The 17,765-nt window shown below is 38.0% G+C and overlaps 1 long non-coding RNA gene across 1 annotated transcript in view; it reads left to right on the forward strand.

Moving 5' to 3' along the window:
* The window catches only part of LOC149750221 (uncharacterized), a 110,384-nt gene that overhangs the window by 81,688 nt on the left and 10,931 nt on the right, over window positions 1-17,765 (forward strand). The window contains exon 2 of the long non-coding RNA XR_016392129.1: window positions 8,050-8,563. This is a non-coding gene — a long non-coding RNA (uncharacterized LOC149750221). The remainder of the gene's footprint in view (window positions 1-8,049; window positions 8,564-17,765) is intronic.

Consider the following 17,765-nt stretch of genomic DNA (forward strand, 5'->3'; position numbering starts at 1 on the left):
TCATGACCTCCTCTGACCCAACTTATCTCTACATAGTAAAAATAAACTTCAAACTGAGAGTAGAGAAGACCGTGCAAATGATTTTCATAACTGTTACTCTCCGATAAACTAGCCATCTTGCATAGCAGTGAGAATTAGTTGTTCTAAAAGTAACATACAGGATATATTTCCCCAGGGAGTGGGGGCTGGGTGGGTAGGTGGGTGGGTGCTCCAGCCCCCTGTGACCAGAAGAAATGCTCTGTGTACAAACTTGCTCACCTCATTTCTGACAACCTCCTGGTTAAGCTTTGTTTTGTTGGGACAGGGGTGCCAGGCATCTTCCAGCTGCAGAGCTGGAACCCAAGCCTTGTTTCTGGCAAGGAAGTGACAGATGTGTTACAGAAGGGCCATTCCAGTGGCTCACTCAGAACAAGGGGAATCTGATTGAAGTTGATCTGCTGCCTCTACTGCTGAAAAACAGCAGCTGCTGGCAATGCTCAAATGATAATTTTCCCCCAGAATGGAAAAATGAGAGCCCTTTTCCCCCATCATTCTTTTAGAAACCGAAGTTGTGACGTCGATCTAGCTGTCCTCCAGGCTCATCTGCACCCTTCTGACTATGTCGTCAACTAAAGCTGAGTTCCTGGCCCCTTTTCAAGTTGGAGGAATGGAGGATCCCATACCCTGCTTCTAGATCCTCCCATCCATGCCCACCCTTCCTTTATACACTGGGATCCTGCTGGCATCCCACCCTTCTCGTCCTCTTAGAAACAGAAAGCCTGATGTCATGGATACCAGCTCTGGCACCTAGGCTGGGAAGAACCATCACCGAATGCTCACGGGCACAGCAGCCTTTCATGGAGCAAACACGTCAGGCAAACCCTTCCAAGCCCTGCCTCTCCTAGTCATTCGGGGAAGATAGGTGGCCTGGGCAAGGGGGGGTCCTATGCTGCTACATGGTTACTTTGACATGGCAGGCCCCGCATAAAAGCGGACTTCCAATACCATCACGACATTTATGAACTCACTTCAGAGCCGCTCATCTTGACCTATTTCACACACTGTTATTCTATCCACAGATCCTCCAGCTTCTGACCTGGGGGCTGACTCATTTTCCTGTTTACAACCTGGCCTCAGCCCTTATTCCTAATGTTTTACATAGTTTCTCTGGCAGTGACCTTTTGACTAGAGTTCAGAGCCTCCTCTGGCTGAACAACCTCTGACTATTGTGGGTAAAAATATGCCAGATCTTGCCTGGCTGCCGGGACCTTTGTGGCCTCTGAAGAGCATTGTACCTGCCAGACTTGCCTCTGTGTGACTGGGGTAGCCTCAGTGTAAGAGAAGAAGGGCGAAGAATAGGATAGGGAGGGAAGGAGCTAAGGAGGGGGAAGGATGAATAAGCCTATTCCTTCTGTGAGTCCTTGGCAGTGTATCCTTGTTGATGCAGACATTCAGAGGAACACTAATCACTTACCCCCATCATTTTCAGACTTGTTTACTCTTAAGAACCACAAGTGATGTGACTCTGTTGAGCCCACATGAGATGATTAGGAGCACATTGACTTGAAAGTGCTGTTCTGTAGTCCACCTGGAAGTCTTACCATTCTATCTACAGGTGAATATTTTCTGACAAGTAATTCTACTTTTATATCTCAGTTAGCTATTCAGTGAGTGCTCAGACTGAATGAGATAGGTGAAGTTTGGCAACTCCTTGATTCTTAATCCTTTAGTTGGCTATAAAACTTCATTAAGTGTCAGGTCCCTTCTATTGGTTATGTACTTAATAGCAATTCTAGTTTAGCAATGTGGTAGATTTATTTTGGGGTCCCTGCTCTGCTAAATGCCTTCTTCTTTGGGAAATCCCCCTTATCCAAAAGCATGGACTTGAGTGGCCAAGTTCATACTATGTGACCCTCACCACAGGTGACTGGACTAGTGGTAAACACTTGAAACTGACATTTCAGTCCGTCATTTGGTCAGTGACCAACCAGGTTATCTTGCTTGAAAATTTGAGCTAATAGACATAGAGACCACTGTCACTCATTGGTGGGTGACAGGCTCTTAATGTCATGCTGATTGCAGACCAGAGTTAACTCATGCTACCTGGGCAAGCTGAGGCTGTGAGAGAGCAGAAACCTTTAATAAGCAGAGAGAGCTGGTTTGCAGAGAGGAGCATGCATCAGACAAGCAGCGAGTTAAGAGACCACAGGGACTCAGTAAGAGAACGATGAAGCACATGACTTTGGTTCCTGGGGGCTTCTCATCTCCAGACCCCGACAGCCCTGTTGATACTTCATTTCCTGCTTATTGGTATCCATGAGGTGACTTCTTAGATCCTACATCAACACTCACCTCTACTGCCTGAGATGAAGAGATTTCTAGACAAGCGAAAGCTAAAGGAGTTCATCATAGCCTACCCTGTTTTGGGGGGTTTTTTTGAGATAAGGATTTCTGTCCCTAATGGCTAAAAAACCTTGACTATAAACTACTGCTTAAGTGTTGCCAGCAGTGGCTGCAACAGAGAGTTGTAAACTTATATATTGGTAATTAAGCAAAGGGTGGGGTGTTTTCTAGCTGTTTATTTTAAGGTAGAACTTGATGTCATTGAAAGCAATTTATATCCACACTCTTGCTGTTAATCATTTAGGACTTCCGGCTTCCCACCATTTTCTCACTTGTGATAAATGTATTGGCTTTATAGGGTGGGTCTTTAGGAACTTAGTGTTTGTGGGGAAAAAAACCCCCAACATCAGACATAAGCTTACATCAAAGGACAAAATTGCCTCTGCTAGTTTGTAATACTTGACTTTCTGGTTATCTGCACCAGAGACATAAAATCTTGATTGCCTTGTCAACAAATCCAGTACCAAATGAGTGGAGATTTTTATGGCTGGGGAAACTCCACATACATAGCATAGGAGGGGAGGCAGGGATGAAGGTCAGGTAATCCACAGCCTGTGATTCCTTACCAGCAATTACAAGTTGCATTCCCCATCAGATTTAGCTCCTACACCAAACTGGTATTTATATGGGTGGAGAAGTATAAACAGTGGGCACCCTGTGAATGGAGGTGGGGTTGTCTTTTTTTTTTTTCCTGAAGTGAGCTGAAGTAGAGGACACTGTGTAAATCTGTGTAAGATGCTGAGGTAGTTGGGGTAATAAAATCCAAAGTTAAGTGAAATAATCTACAGGAAGAGTTTTTAATATCTGAGGGAATGGACAGAAAAGTGAATGTCAGTTGGGAAAAGGATACTTAGAGAATGGTAGAGGGAGAACTCATTTACAATGAGAGACTATGTAAGGCATATAAGCTCTGGACCCAGACTATCTGGATTCAAGTCCCACCACCTAGTAGTTGTATGACCAAGGACTCATTACTTAATTTCTCATTGCCTCAGCTCTTCATCTATAAAATGGGAATAACAATAGTATCTACTGCATAGGTTTGTTATGGAGATTAAAGGAATTGATACATGTAAGATGCATAGGGCAGTATCTGGCCCAAAGTAGGTGCTTAGTAAATGCTAGTTTTTATTATTCTGTACGACATCACCTGGGGTGCCAACAAGACCAGCAAGATGCATGAGAACTAACACCACAAGTGTTCTATAGTTTTTTCCTGATGAGAAAATCCAATACATTTACTCTGTGACTACAGAGTGTGTGTGTTTTGGCTAAAACAAGAAAGAAGATCCATAAAAAGACTATTTAAATGAGGATGGGAAAAGAGGGGCTTTCATAGAAGGAGAGAAAATAGATTGGGCTCTGGTCTGGAAAAATGAAGACTGAGATGCACTATGATGAATTTCATGAACGACAGGAATAGCATGAATAATAACTTGTTTATGAAATACTGGAAAATTAGAGCTGGCATGAAAGACGAATACTTTGAGGTAAAGACTTGAACAGATGGTTACTTGACTGTGCTTGCACAGTGAGTCAGTCGTTGAGATACGGAGCTTAATTAGTTCAGAGTTTCAAGACAATCTGGATGAAAGGTGTGGGTTATGGCCCCGGACCTATCAAGGGTCATTAGAGATGTTTGTGATAAGCCCCATTTAGTCCAGTTCCGCCATTTGTAAATAACTTATATCAATGTAGTACTTAGCCATTTCAAAACACTCAGCAACCTTCCACAACACTGATTTACTGAGCATGTACTGTGGGCAAGGCTCTGCAGGGAATCAAAAGATGAGAAAGATGGCTTGTGTTGAAGGTTCTGATGTCTTACCACCCAGAAACACTGTAATGAAATTAATTTAATTTGAGAGCTTAATATACTTGGTTTACTTGTACTTACAATGTTTTGAGACCAGAGAATTTTTAGTTATTTTTTGAGTTCAAGATGGTATTGTGAAGAAATTAAAGAAATAAAAGTTCTCTTTTTGTTATTGTTTTCATAAATTCTACCCAGGTGACATTCTGAGGTGCAATAGAACAGCTTATTCTAATGTGTATTTTTAATTTTAGAGTAGTTATTCATAAAAAGCAATTTTAGAGCTACAAGTTAATGTAGAGATCATCTTCTTCAATTCCTTATTTCACACCTGCAGTAAATGGGCCCCTTAGGTGATACGCACAAGGTGGCAAAGCTTGAACTGAAGCCCAAGTTCTAGTCTTTTGTGTTTTCTTTCCCATTGGGCTGCTTCCCCCAGAGGATCGGGGTTATTGTAGTTGAGCTTATTTCTGTGTACATACAGACTCAAATGTGTTATGCTTTATCTTGGAGCACCCAGAAGATTTACTGTGAAACCAGTGAAGCTTAAGCTTCAGGGGCCCTCTCTTGTATGAACCTTGAGTGGGGAGAGGAAGCAAGGTTGCAGTCAGGAAACATAAGCATTTCTGGTAAATGACCTAAAGAGATAGTGTAAGAGATGGGCTTGATGTTTCCCCCCATTAATTTTTTGTGATCTTTTTCACATTCCAAAGAAGAAAAACTCACTTTTATACCTATTTTCTATTTGTAATTTTGTATTCTTTTTCTTAAAGAAGTACCCTCCCCTGCTCCAATATTACATAAACTTCAGGCTCCATGAAACCTGGATCTGCTTCTGATGCCCAAAGATATAACCAGTTGGGAATTTCATTTTAATATTCCAGAGTTTTATTTTTTTATTTATTTTTTAAAAATAATTTTATTTATTTATGGCTGCATCGGGCCTTCATTGCTGTGCGCGGGCTTTCTCTAGTTGAGGTGAGTGGGGGTCTACTCTTCATTGGGGTGCGTGGGCTTCTCATTGTGGTGGCTTCTCTTGTTGTGGAGCACGGGCTCTAGGCGCACGGGCTTCAGTAGTTGTAGCACGCGGGCTCAGTAGTTGTGCCTCGCAGGCTCTAGAGCGCAGGCTCAGTTGTTGTGGCGCACGGGCTTAGTTGCTCTGCGGCATGTGGGATCTTCCTGGACCAGGGCTCAAATCTGTGTCCCCTGCATTGGCAGGTGGATTCTTAACCACTGTGCCACCAGGGAAGCCCCAGATATTTATTTTTAAATTAATTTTATTTAAAATTTTTGAATGCATTTAAATCACTTTTATATTTTATTTTAAGTTAATTTTAATTTTTCTTATAGTAATAAAATAAATAGTTGTGTTAAAATGTTTTAAACAAAAATGATAGCTCCTTGCCCATTCTTCCCCATTTCTTAGTTTTGCTCTCCAGAGTCAACCCCTTTTAATTCCTTTAGAAGGTTTCCCCTGCTTTAACTCTATATTATTTCTTAATAGCTTGCCTTCCTAATTGATCAGTTTTATATCAATTTACAATGACCTAACATTTCATATCAATAATATGATGGTACTGTATTGTTATATCAATTATATATTGACTTCCTGTAATTATAGCCAAGGGTTTCACATTGTTACTCCAAACATTCCTTCTCTCTCCTACCACTTCTCCAAAATAGTTAAATCACAATTTTTGGTTATCCCAGTCATCACTATTTATATTATGATGACTGTGAAAGCATCATTTACAGCAAAAGCAAGTAGTATACTATAGTATCCTTTCTTGTACAACTTTTTTGTTTGTCCTAGAGTTAATAATTATCTTATTTTCTTTTGCTTAATTTTCTGTTATCTACCTGAAAAACTAGCTTTCTGTTTTCCCCAGAGTTCATAATTGCTTTATTTTTCCTTTTACTTAAATTTCTGTGTGTCTAGCTAAATATGTCTTCAGAACTTCCAAGCATCTATCTTACCAATATTATTTGGGGACATGAGCAAACATATCAGATGATCTACCCATCTTCCACCTCCCCCTCTTTTATTCCCCGCCCCTCCCAGAGACCTCCTTCCATAATCCTTCACCCTCTTGCTCTAGTATGGACTGATTTTTTTCTAGGGTCTGGAAATTTCGTATGTTAAGCCTTTGGTTTGGATGTTTGCTGAGGATGACACTCAGTGGACGGTTTCTAAATCCTAGGGAATTGTTTACTCATTATAAGGAATTTTATATATGCAGATTTTGAAAGTATATTTTAGTTATCTAGTACCATATAAGGGCTGCCTTCATTTTCTAGTTGACTACGTTTACATAGTAGGGTGAAGGGAATGCTCCTATGCATCTGGATGCGTGAAATGTCTAGTGATTAAAAGTAGGATTTGCTAATATGTAATTCAACCTATTTTTTTTGACGTGCATATTAACCTTAGGGTGATTTACCTGAATTTTGAATCCCAGATGATTATTAAGAATATATTCCCAGACAATTTCTTGTTACTCTCAAAGTCATAATGGTACTCGCCACTATGAAAACTGGTTTTTAATATATGGAAGTTAAATATAATTTTAAAACACATAATATTTTTTAAAAGCATGATACAAAATTTGTTTAATGTACTACTTTTTGTTAGCTGCATTAGAAGCATTGCACAGTAATGGGGAATTAAATATACTAGTTCTAATAACAGCTCCGCCCCAATACTTTATACATGCAGAATATTTGGTTAATTCTTACTGTGTCCTACAAAGTAGACCAACAGCATTGTTTTAATTTACTGAAGTAGAAATTAAGGCGATTACAATTCATGATTAGGTTTTCTTATGGGAATTTCTTGTTTTCAGATAATTCATTCCCCTGTGAAGGAGGATTAGTGTTGTCCTAGATAATCCACCATGTAAATCAGGGACAGGGCTGATTCTTTAAAGAAGGAGAAATTTTTTTCAGTGTCTTTCAATATATTTCAATCACGTTCTTTTTGACATTGTTGCAATTCAGGTGGCATGCTGTTCAGTTGAATTCTTATAGAACATAGCTCTATACTTCTGTTTGATTTATTTCCTGAGAGCATCACTGGAAGAGAAGAAATACTTTTACATCCTTAAGATCTTGGTTGAAACAATCAGCCCTGATAACATCTACAAGCGGAGATTAAATGTGTATGATCAAATCCTCTTCCCAGAATGCACTGCTATTGGAATGTCCCTGGCCTCTGTCTAGGCCTGTAACATTGAAGCAACTACACATCTCAGGATGCACCACCCCTTCACTCTTCCTTTTCTGTCTTTGGTAGTATTGTCCACTGAAAGCTGTAGACAGACATACGAGTGGTGAATCCCCAGGGGCAGGTGAATCTGCCCTGTTTGCCTAATATAGGAATTGGGTGGTGATAGGGTTTACACCAAGGAGTAGTGGGAACAGAGAAACACCTACTGGAGATTATGGCAGGATTCCTGGCTATTTATCAAAGAGCTGGTTACTTACTACCCTGTTTGATGCCCCAAGACTGATAAAATCGAAGGTGCTTTTCTAATATCTTCATTTTAGCTCAAGGTACTTCTATGTGTAGAGGGAGTGTTAGTGGTTAATTTGGTGCTGCAGTTCATTTCCATCAGTGTTGTGGGACTTTTCTCTGGATTTTAGTATGTGTGATTGATTCTAAACTTATTCTCTAGGCATGTTGTACATTTCCCCTGCAATTTTGGATACTTTAATACGAATGGTTTTGTTATTTGGGTGTTTTGAGTGAAAGATTTCCTGTTACTTGCATTTATACTGTACTACTGGAAGCTTACCAAAGTTAAATGTGTTTACTTAATCAATTGACTATGAAAACTTTTGGTTTATTTCACCAGTTAGATTCAACATCACTTCTCTCTGAGGAACAGTTAAGGTGTCTTCTGGATGAATGCACACTTAAACAAAAATCCATGATTAGACTGTCTTCAGAAAGAGAAAAGAAAGACATTGAGGATATAACACCTGAGTTGCCCCAGCTTTCCAGATCTATTCTCTCTGAGTCACTAGATGGGTCAAAAACAAAGGTCAAAAGCACTGAGGTGGAAGACGCAAGTATGCCTGAGAACGCCGAAAGTGAAACATCTAGAGGCTACTATCTCACCAAAGCCTCGACTGGGCATTTTATGTCATCAGAAGCTCTTGTCGTTGAAGCAAAGAATATGAAATGCCTCCAGCTTTCTGAGGACAAGGTTATTGGTGACACAAAAGACTATTTTATGTCAAAGACTCTTGGCATTGGGAGACTGAAAAGGCCCTCTTTCTTGCATGATCCACTGCATGGCATCAATGTGAGCCTTTCATCCGAAGACCAACATCTGAAACTCAGCCCTCCAGAGAAACCCAGACCAGGTGAGGCTTGGAGAATACACTGAAAATAATCCTTACTAAACACTTCAATATAAAGGTAGTATAGTTTAAAGTAGAGTAGGATAAGTAGATAAGGAGGTATGCTTGAAAGTCACAAATGGGGTCAATTAAGAGCATTCTAACATATGAATGTATTTATTAATGTTCATATCAAGATTGAGATTAGTACTCTTATGAAATGCATTATTCTTAATGGTAGCTAATACATATTCTTGATGGTTATCCAGAAAACAATGTTGATTTCAGAGGAAAAGAGAAATTAGTTTGAATGGATAGAAATAATTTGAGTAGATTTGCTTAGTATTTTAACTTCCAAATTTCAGTGATGAAAATTTGTTCCAAGGAATGAATTTGTAAAATGCCATATATCATTGTGGTTTTGTTCGTTTCTGTACGCAAACTTCCCATCCCAGCTACTTGTATAGTGTCAGGTTTTTTGTTTTTCGTTTTAATTTTGAACCAGTGTTGCATCTTACACTGGTACAATGGTACAGGATACAAGTACTATGGGCAGTTTTCTTGATATAAACAAATATTCAATTATTTATTTATGTTAGAAGTCTAACATAGTCTGTGTTGTATTTGTTGAGTCTATTTAAATAGCTTCAGCTTTTCCTCTCGTGTAGATTACTCTAAAATATATTGTCTATTAAATCTATATCTATTACCTATTAAATCTGTAATCTACTAATTTTGAACTAACTCCTCAGCCCTGTATTTCTAACTGCCATCTAGATATGGCCTCAAACTGATTTCCTCATTCTTCCCTCTCAACTCAGATTGTCCTCTTGACTTCTGTTACCTCAACCACCCAGGCTTCAAATCTGAGTCATCATTGAATCTTCTCTCTCTCTTGCTTCCCACTTCCAATCTTGTTTGTTCTGCTCCTGCAGTGTCTCCCATGTCCATCCCTCCCTTGCTCTTCCTACCACAACTGGACCAATGCGATAACCTGATCAGGCCTCCCTGCCTCTGGTCTCTCCTCTCCTCCTGCCATTGTCAACCACCTAAACTAATTCCCCCAAAGTACAACTTTGATAAACATACTTCCCAGCTTAAAAAGCTTCTATGGCTCTCCTCCGCCTATTGAATGAAATCTGAATTCTTGAACAGGCCTGCTGTTCAAGGCCTCCACACTCTGACCTGCCGTTCCCTTTGAAATCAATCTCTATCTAGGGCCCTAAATGTTATTCAGGTTGTAGCTGATCTGGGCTCAGGATTCCCAGTGCTTTCCCATGTTGCTCAGGCCCCTTTCTTCTCAGGCTTGTTCAGGTATCCCTTCAATAGTAGTTAAATTCTAACCCTATCCTCTCTGAATGTAACCTTCCCTCATCTTCTCTTTTAAAAGTCTTACTTCTCTTCTGAATGTCCAAGGGTATTGATCACATCATTTTACACACACTCTCTTGACATCATTTGGCACACACACCCACACTTTTTCTCCCTTAGAATTGTGTAACCTTTTTGAGGACAGGGGTCCTATCTTCTGATTCATTGTTACATCTTCTATGATGTCCAAAGTGCTGCCTTAAATCAAGTGCCTGTTTAATAAATAAAGGAATTTAAATTATCCAGTTTTAGAATAATGCACTGAAAGTATGGTTCACATTTATTCTTTGCATTATGAATGAAAGCAGGTGGTATTGCTTAAGAATTATGCAAGCCTCACATTCCATATAAAGATTTGGAACCTTTTTCTTTTTTTCTTTTGGTGAAATTCCACAAGCTATACAGTTTTTACCTAGCAGCAGAGTTCACTTACAACATGCAATTCAATTAAATGGGTGTGGTCTGCCTTCTCCCACCAAGATCTTCATTTAATAAATACGCCATGAGAACTTTGTTCTGCTCTTTTTCTTTCTTTGTTTTTGTATTTTCTTTTCTTTTTGGACAGAAGATTTTCTTTCTTTCTTTTTGGACAGAAGGTTTTTAGTAGAAACAAAGTATCTGCATTTCCCCTTTGTCTACTGCAATCAGACTTACTCAGTTGGGTATGATGATTTACTGCCTATGAGGTCTCATTCCCGTGGAGTCAGTGTATGGGGCTTTGGAACAGCATTTTGCTAAGATATAACTTTACTTCCATGTGAATGGCAGTCACACTGATGTATATTTGTCACTGAGTAGAACATGGAAAGATGGAATGAACTAGAACTTAATGTGACTTAATGGAAAGAAGCTATGGTGGCTTACCTATAACTTCAGAAAACATGCCTCTGATGGTGCTAGATAATCCTAATGTTTGATTAAAATGACCCTGTGAGTATGGAGGCTTAAGATGGCATAGATGTGAATATATGAACCAATTTTACTTTCTGTTTATTACATAATAAACCTTAAGGAATAGGTCCTACATTATTATTTTGAGAGCAGGTCAGCCTATCTGAAGCTGGAGTTTTTCTTTTACTAACCTCAGCATTTACAATTATTAAAATAACTTGCTAATCAGTTTATTCTAAAATACTAAATTGGACATTATGTACTTTATGCAAACATGAACACCAAAACATCAAAAATGAACATGCTAAACCAGTTTTCTTGGCAAAAAGCCCTTTAAAGATGTAATGAGAAATTGCAGTGTGTTCAGATGTTACATTATATTCCCTCTCTTTCTCAGGAAACAGATATGTGTGAATATGAGCCAGTTGAGATTTCTGTAAGCATAGAGGAAGAAAATAGAACCATTTATCATTTTCTCTTTAAATAGCAAATATTGTTGATCTGTAGTTTTCTTTTCCTTGATGAACTGAGTCTGTTACAAATATTAAAATTCTGCTTCTAAAAGGCAGAGTCAGATAAAACTTCAAAAGGGACCAAGCCTAGTGACATTGAGGACCAGTTTCAATTGTGGTATTGAAAATAAGGATTTGCTTCACAGATGTTTTAAAAGTTTCTAGTGTGAAGTACCTCATTTTGGTTTTTTTTTTTTTGGAAATACAGTTGATGTACAACATTACATTGGTTATAGGTGTACAGCATAGTGATTCAATATTTTTACAGATTATACTCCATTAGTAGTTATTACAAGATAATGGCTACAATTCCTTGTGCTATACAATATATCCTTGTTGCTTATCTATTTTATACAGAGTATTTTGTATCTCTTAATCCCATAGCCCTAATTTACCCCTCCCCTCTTCCCTTCCCCCTCTGGTAACCACTGGTTTCTTTTCTATATCTGTGAGTCACTTTCTGTTTTGCTATATACATTCATTTGTATTATTTTTTAGGTTCCACATGTAAGTGATATCATACAATATTTGTCTTTCTTTGTCTGACTTATTTCACCAAACATAATATTCTCTAGGTCCATCCACATTGCTGCAAATGGCAGAATTTTTTACTTTTTATGGCTGCGTAATATTCCATTGTATATATATATTTATAACACTTCTTATCTATTTGTCTGTTGATGGACACTGGGGTGGCTTCCATATTTTGGCTATTGTAAATAGTGCTATTATGAACATTGGGGTACATATATCTTCGAATTAGTGTTTTCATTTTTTCTGGGTATAGACCCAGGAGGGAATTGCTGGGTCATTTGGCAGTTCTATTTTTAGTTTTTTGAGGAACCTCTGTACTGTTTTCCATAATGGCTGCAGCAATTTACATTCGCATCAACAGTGTACAAGGGTTTCCTTTTCTCCACATCCTCTCCAACATTTGTTATTTGTAGGCTTTTTGATGATAGCCATTCTGACAGGTGTAAGGTGATATCCCATTTTGTTTTGATTTGCATTTCTCTGATAATTAGTGATGTTGAACATCTTTTCATGTGCCTGTAAGACATCTGCATGTCGTCTTTGGAAAAATGTCTATTCAGATCTTCTGCTCATTGTTTGTTTTTTTTTGATGTTGAGTTGTATGACCTGTTTATGTATTTTTTTGTTTGTTTTTGTTTGTGTTTTTTTGCGGTACGCGGGCCTCTCACTGCTGTGGCCTCTCCCGCTGCGGAGCACAGGCTCCAGATGCGCAGGCTCAGCGGCCATGGCCCACGGGTCCAGCCGCTCTGCGGCATGTGGGATCTTCCTGGACCGGGGCATGAACAAGTGTCCCCTGCATCGGCAGGTGGACTCCCAAGCACTGTGCCACCAGGGAAGCCCTGGTTATGTATTTTTGATATTAACCTTTCGTCAGTCATATCATTTGCAAATATTTTCTCCCATTCTGTAGGTTGTCTTTTTGTTTTGTTGATGGTTTCCTTTGTTGTGCAAAAGCTTTTAAGTTTAATTAGGTCCAATTTGTTTATTTTTGCTTTTATTTCTTTTGTCTTTGGAGAAAGGTCCAAAAAATTTTTGCTACAATTTATGTCAAAGAATGTTATACCTATGTTGTCTTCTAGGAATTTTATGGTTTCAGGTCTTACATTTAGGTCTTTAATCTATTTTGAGTTTATTTTTGATTATGGTGCGAGGAAATATTGTGATCTCATTCTTTTACTTGTAACTGCCCAGTTTCCCCAGCACCACTTCTTGAAGAGACTGTCTTTTCTCCATTGTATATTCTTGCCTCCTAGGTCATAGGTTAATTGAACATAAGTGTGTGGTTTTATTTCTGGGCTCCCTGTTCTGTTCCGTTGATCTATGTACCTGTTTTTGTACCATGCTGTTTTGATTACTGTAGCTTTGTAGTATAGTTTGAAGACTGAGGGTGGTACCTCCTGCTTTCTTCTTTTTTTCCTCCAGATTTCTTTGGCAATTTGGGGTCTTTTGTTGTTCCATCTGAATTTTAGGATTATTTGTTCCAGTTTTGTGAAATATCATGGGTATTTTGATAGGGATTGCATCAAATCTGTAGATTGCTTTGGGTAGTATGGACATTTTAACAATATTAATTCTTCTAATCCAAGAGCACAGGATATTTTACCATTTCTTTGTATCATCTTCAATTTCCTTTATCAATGTTTTATAGTTTTCACAGTATAGGTCTTCAACCTCCTGCGTTAAATTTATTCCTAGGTATTTTATTCTTTTTGATGTGATTTTAAAAGAGATTGGTTTAAAAAGGGAAAACTTTTTTTCTGATAGTTCATTATTAGTGTATGGAAAAGCAATAGATTTCTGTATATTAATCTTGTATCATCTACCTTGCTGAATTCATTTATTAGTTCTAATGGCTTTTGGGTAGAGACTTTAGGGTTTTCTATATTAAAGTATCATGTCATCTGCAAATAGTGACAGTTTCACTTCTCCCCTTTCAATTTCTGTGCCTTTTATTTCTTTTTATTGTCTGATTGCTGTGGCTAGTACTTCCGATACTATGTTAAATAGAAGTTTCAAGAGTGGGCAACCTTATCTTGTTCTTGAATTTAGAGGAAAGGCTTTTAACTTTGTTGAGTATGATGTTAGCTATGTGTTTGTCATAAATGGCCTTTATTATGTTGAGATATGTTCCCCCTAGAGCCACTTGGATGAGAGTTTTTTCATGAATGAATGATGAATTTTGTCAAATGCTTTTTCTGTGTCTCTTGAGATAATCATGTAATTTTATCTTTTCTTTTGTTAGTGTGGTGTTTGACATTGATTGATTTGCAGATATTGAACCATCCTTGAATCCCTGGGATAAATCCTACTTGATCATGGTGTATGATCCTTTTTGTATACTGTTGGATTTGGTTCGATAATATTTCACTGAGGATTTTTACATCTACATTTATCAAAGATATTGGCCTGTAATTTTCTTTTTTTGTAGTATCTTTGTCTGGTTTTGGTATCAGGGTAATGGTGGCCTTGTAGAATGAATTTGGGAGTGTTTCATCCATTTCAGTTTTTTTGGAATAGTTTGAGAAGGATGGGTACTAGTTCTTCTTTATATGTTTGGTAGAATTTACCCATGAAGCTATCTGGTCCTGGACTTCTGTTTGCTGGGAAGTTTTTTTTTTATTACAAATTCAATTTCACTACTAGTGACAGGTTTGTTCAAATTGTCTGTTTCTTTGTGAGTCAGTCTTGGAAGGCTGTATGTTTCTAGAAATTTGTCCATTTCTTCTAGGTTGTCCAATTTGTTGGCATATAATTGGTCATAGTATTCTATTCTAATTTTTTGTATCTCTGTGGTATCAGTTGCTTTTCTTCTCTTTTATTTCTTATTTTATTTGGGTCCTCTCCTCTTTTCTTCTTGGTGAATGTAGCTAAAGTTTTATCAATTTTGTTTACCTTTACAAAAGAAAACAGCTCCTGTTTTCATTGATATTTTCTATTTTTTGGGTCTCTATTTTATTTATTTCCTCTTTGAAATAAATCCTTCAATTTATAAATCCTTTATTATATCCTTCCTTCTGCTGACTTTGGGCCTTGTTTGTTCTTTTTTTTTCTAATTCTTTTAGGTGGTAGGTTATGTTGTTTATTTGAGATTTTTCTTATTTCTTGATAAAGGCCTGTATCTCTATGAACTTCCCTCTTGGAAATGCTTTTGCTGCATCCTGTAGATTTTGGAGTGTTATGTTTCCATGTTCATTTGTCTTGAGGTATTTTCTGATTTCCTCTTTGATTTCTTCATTGACCCATTGGGTTTTTTTTGGGTTTTTTTGACCCATTGGTTTTTTTAGTAGCATGGTGTTTAGTCTTCACGTGTTTGTTCTTTTCCCATTTTTCTTTTTGTAATTGATATCTAGTTTCATACTGTTGTGGTCAGAAAAAATGCTTGATATACTTTCTGTCGTCTCAAACGTGTTGAGGCTTGTTTTGTGGCCTAGCATGTGGCCTAGCATGTGCACTTGAAAAGAATGTGTATTCTGCTGTTTTTGGATGTACTGTCCTGTAGATACCTATTAAATCCAACTGGTCTATTGTATCATAAGACCACTGTTGCCTCATTGATTTTATGTCTCAATGATACATCCATTATAGTAAGTGAGGTGTTAAAGTCTTCTACTATTAATGTATTATTGCCAATTTATCCCATTTATATCTATTAGAATTTGCTTTATATATTTAGGTGCTCCTGTATTGAGTGCCTGTATGTTAATAAGTGTACCACTCTCTTCTTGTATTTTATCATTATATAATGCCCTTTTGTTATAGGCTTTGTTTTAAAGTTTGGTCTGATATGAGTATTGCTATCCCTACTTTCTTTTCATTTCTGTTTTATTAAATACCTTTTTCTATTGCCTAACTTTCAGTCTGTGTGTATCTTCAGCCCTGAAGTAGGTCTTTTGTAGGCAGCGTATTGAAGGGTCTTGTTTTTTTTCCCAATCAGCCACCCTGTGTCTTTTGCTGGGAGCATTTAGTCCAGTGACATTTAAGGTAATTATTGGTAGGTATGTACTTATTGCCATTTTATTACTTGTTTTCTTCTCTGTTTATTACTTCTTTTTGTTTCTTCCCTTGTGGTTTGATGATTTTGTTTAATAGTATACTTGTGTTCCTTTGCTTTTAGTTTTTATGTATCTATTTTAGGTTTTTGATTTGTGGTTACCATGGGGTTCATATATGTTGATCTATAATTATATGTACTTGTTTGAAACTGGCTGTCATTTAAGTTCAAACACATTCTAAATGATCTACATTTTTCACTCCCTCACATTTTGTGTTTTTCATGTCATATTTTACATCTTCATGCATCCCTTATCTGTTTGTTGTAGTTATAGTTGCTTTTACAATATTTTGTCTTTTAATCTACATACTGGCTTTTTAAGTGGTTGATCCTCAATCCTTGCTATATATTTGCCTTTCCTAGTGGGATTTTCCCTTTCCTATAGATTCTTTATTCTTTTCCAATTACAGGAGACCCTTGAATATTTCTTTTAGGGTAGGTTTAGTATTGCTGAGTTCTTTTAGTTTTTGCTTGTCTGAGAACTTCTTTATCTCTTCTATTCTAAGTGGTAATCTTGCTGGATAGAGTATCCTAGGTTGCAAGTTTTTCCCTTTCAGCACTTTGAATATATCATGCCACTCCCCTCTGGCCTGCAACGCTTCTGCAGAAAAATCAGCTGATGGCTTTATGGGAATTCCCTTTTATATAGCTCTTTGTTTTTCTCTTGCTGCTTTTAGAATTCTCTCTTTAACTTTTGTCATTTTAATTATGATATGCCTTGGTGTGAGTCTGTTTGGGTTCATCTTGTTTGGGACTCTCTGAGTTTCCTGTACTTGGATATCTGTTTCCTTCTTCAGTTTTGTGAAGTTTTCAGCCATAATTTCCTCAAATCCATTTTCTATCCCCTTCTGTCTCTGTTCTCCTTTTGGGACTTCTATAATGTGAATGTAGGTATGCTTAATGTTATCTCAGGGATCTCTTAAATTGCTTTTATTTTTTAAAATTAGTTTTTCTGTCTGCTGGTCTGATTGGGTGATTTCCATTATTTTATCTTCCAGATCACTTATTCATTCTTCTGTATCACTTAATCTGCTATTCATTCTATCTAGTGTGTTTTTTATTTCAGCTATTGGATCATTCATTTCTGATTGGGTCTTTTTTATATTTTCTAGTTCCTTGTTAAAATGTTCACTGTTTATATCAATCCTTTTCCCTAATTCAGTTAACCTTATTATTATGAATGTTTTGAATTCTTTATCTGGTAAATTGTTTATTACTATTTTATTACTTATTTTTTCAGGGTTTTTCTCTGTCTTTCAATTGAGAGTAGTTCCTCTGCCTTTTCATTTTACTTGACTTTCTCTGCTTCTGTGAATTTAGGTAAAACAGTTACTGATTGTGTTCTTAAAGGGGGGTTATTATGTGGGAGCATCCCTGTGTGGGCTGCATGTAGCATTGCCTTGGGTGGGAGAGCTGGATTGAGGTCAACCCAAGTCATATTTTTCCTCAGGGTTTTCCGGCAGCTATCCCCTTGGTAGGGGGTGGGGCTGTAGATATAGGGGCTAGAACTGGTGCTGTGTATGAAGTAGGACTCCCTCTCTGCTCAGTGGCTGTCACTGCCCTGTTAGGGGTGAGGTCTGATCTCAAGTTGCTGGAGCAGAAGCCCTGGAGGTTGGACCCGAGCTGGCTCTGCTCCCTTTAAGTGTGTGTTTTTCCCTCTCCTGTACCGGGACCCTTGTCACACAGGAGGCAGTGCTGAAGTAAGTGGGGCCCATGCACTGACAGTGGTCGGATGTGATGCTTGTGGAGGCACCCATGTCTTTGCTTAGACGCAGCCTCAGGTGCAAGTCCCCTTTGCCCCTCACAGCTGATCACTGCCCCCAGACTCTACCACCCCTGCCCTGTGGCTTAGCCACTCTGCAAGGCT

This window comes from Delphinapterus leucas, chromosome 2 (genome assembly GCF_059928025.1).
Source record: "Delphinapterus leucas isolate spDelLeu-1000000601 "Yukka" chromosome 2, BTC_Dleu_Yukka2, whole genome shotgun sequence".
Taxonomy (NCBI): domain Eukaryota; kingdom Metazoa; phylum Chordata; class Mammalia; order Artiodactyla; family Monodontidae; genus Delphinapterus; species Delphinapterus leucas.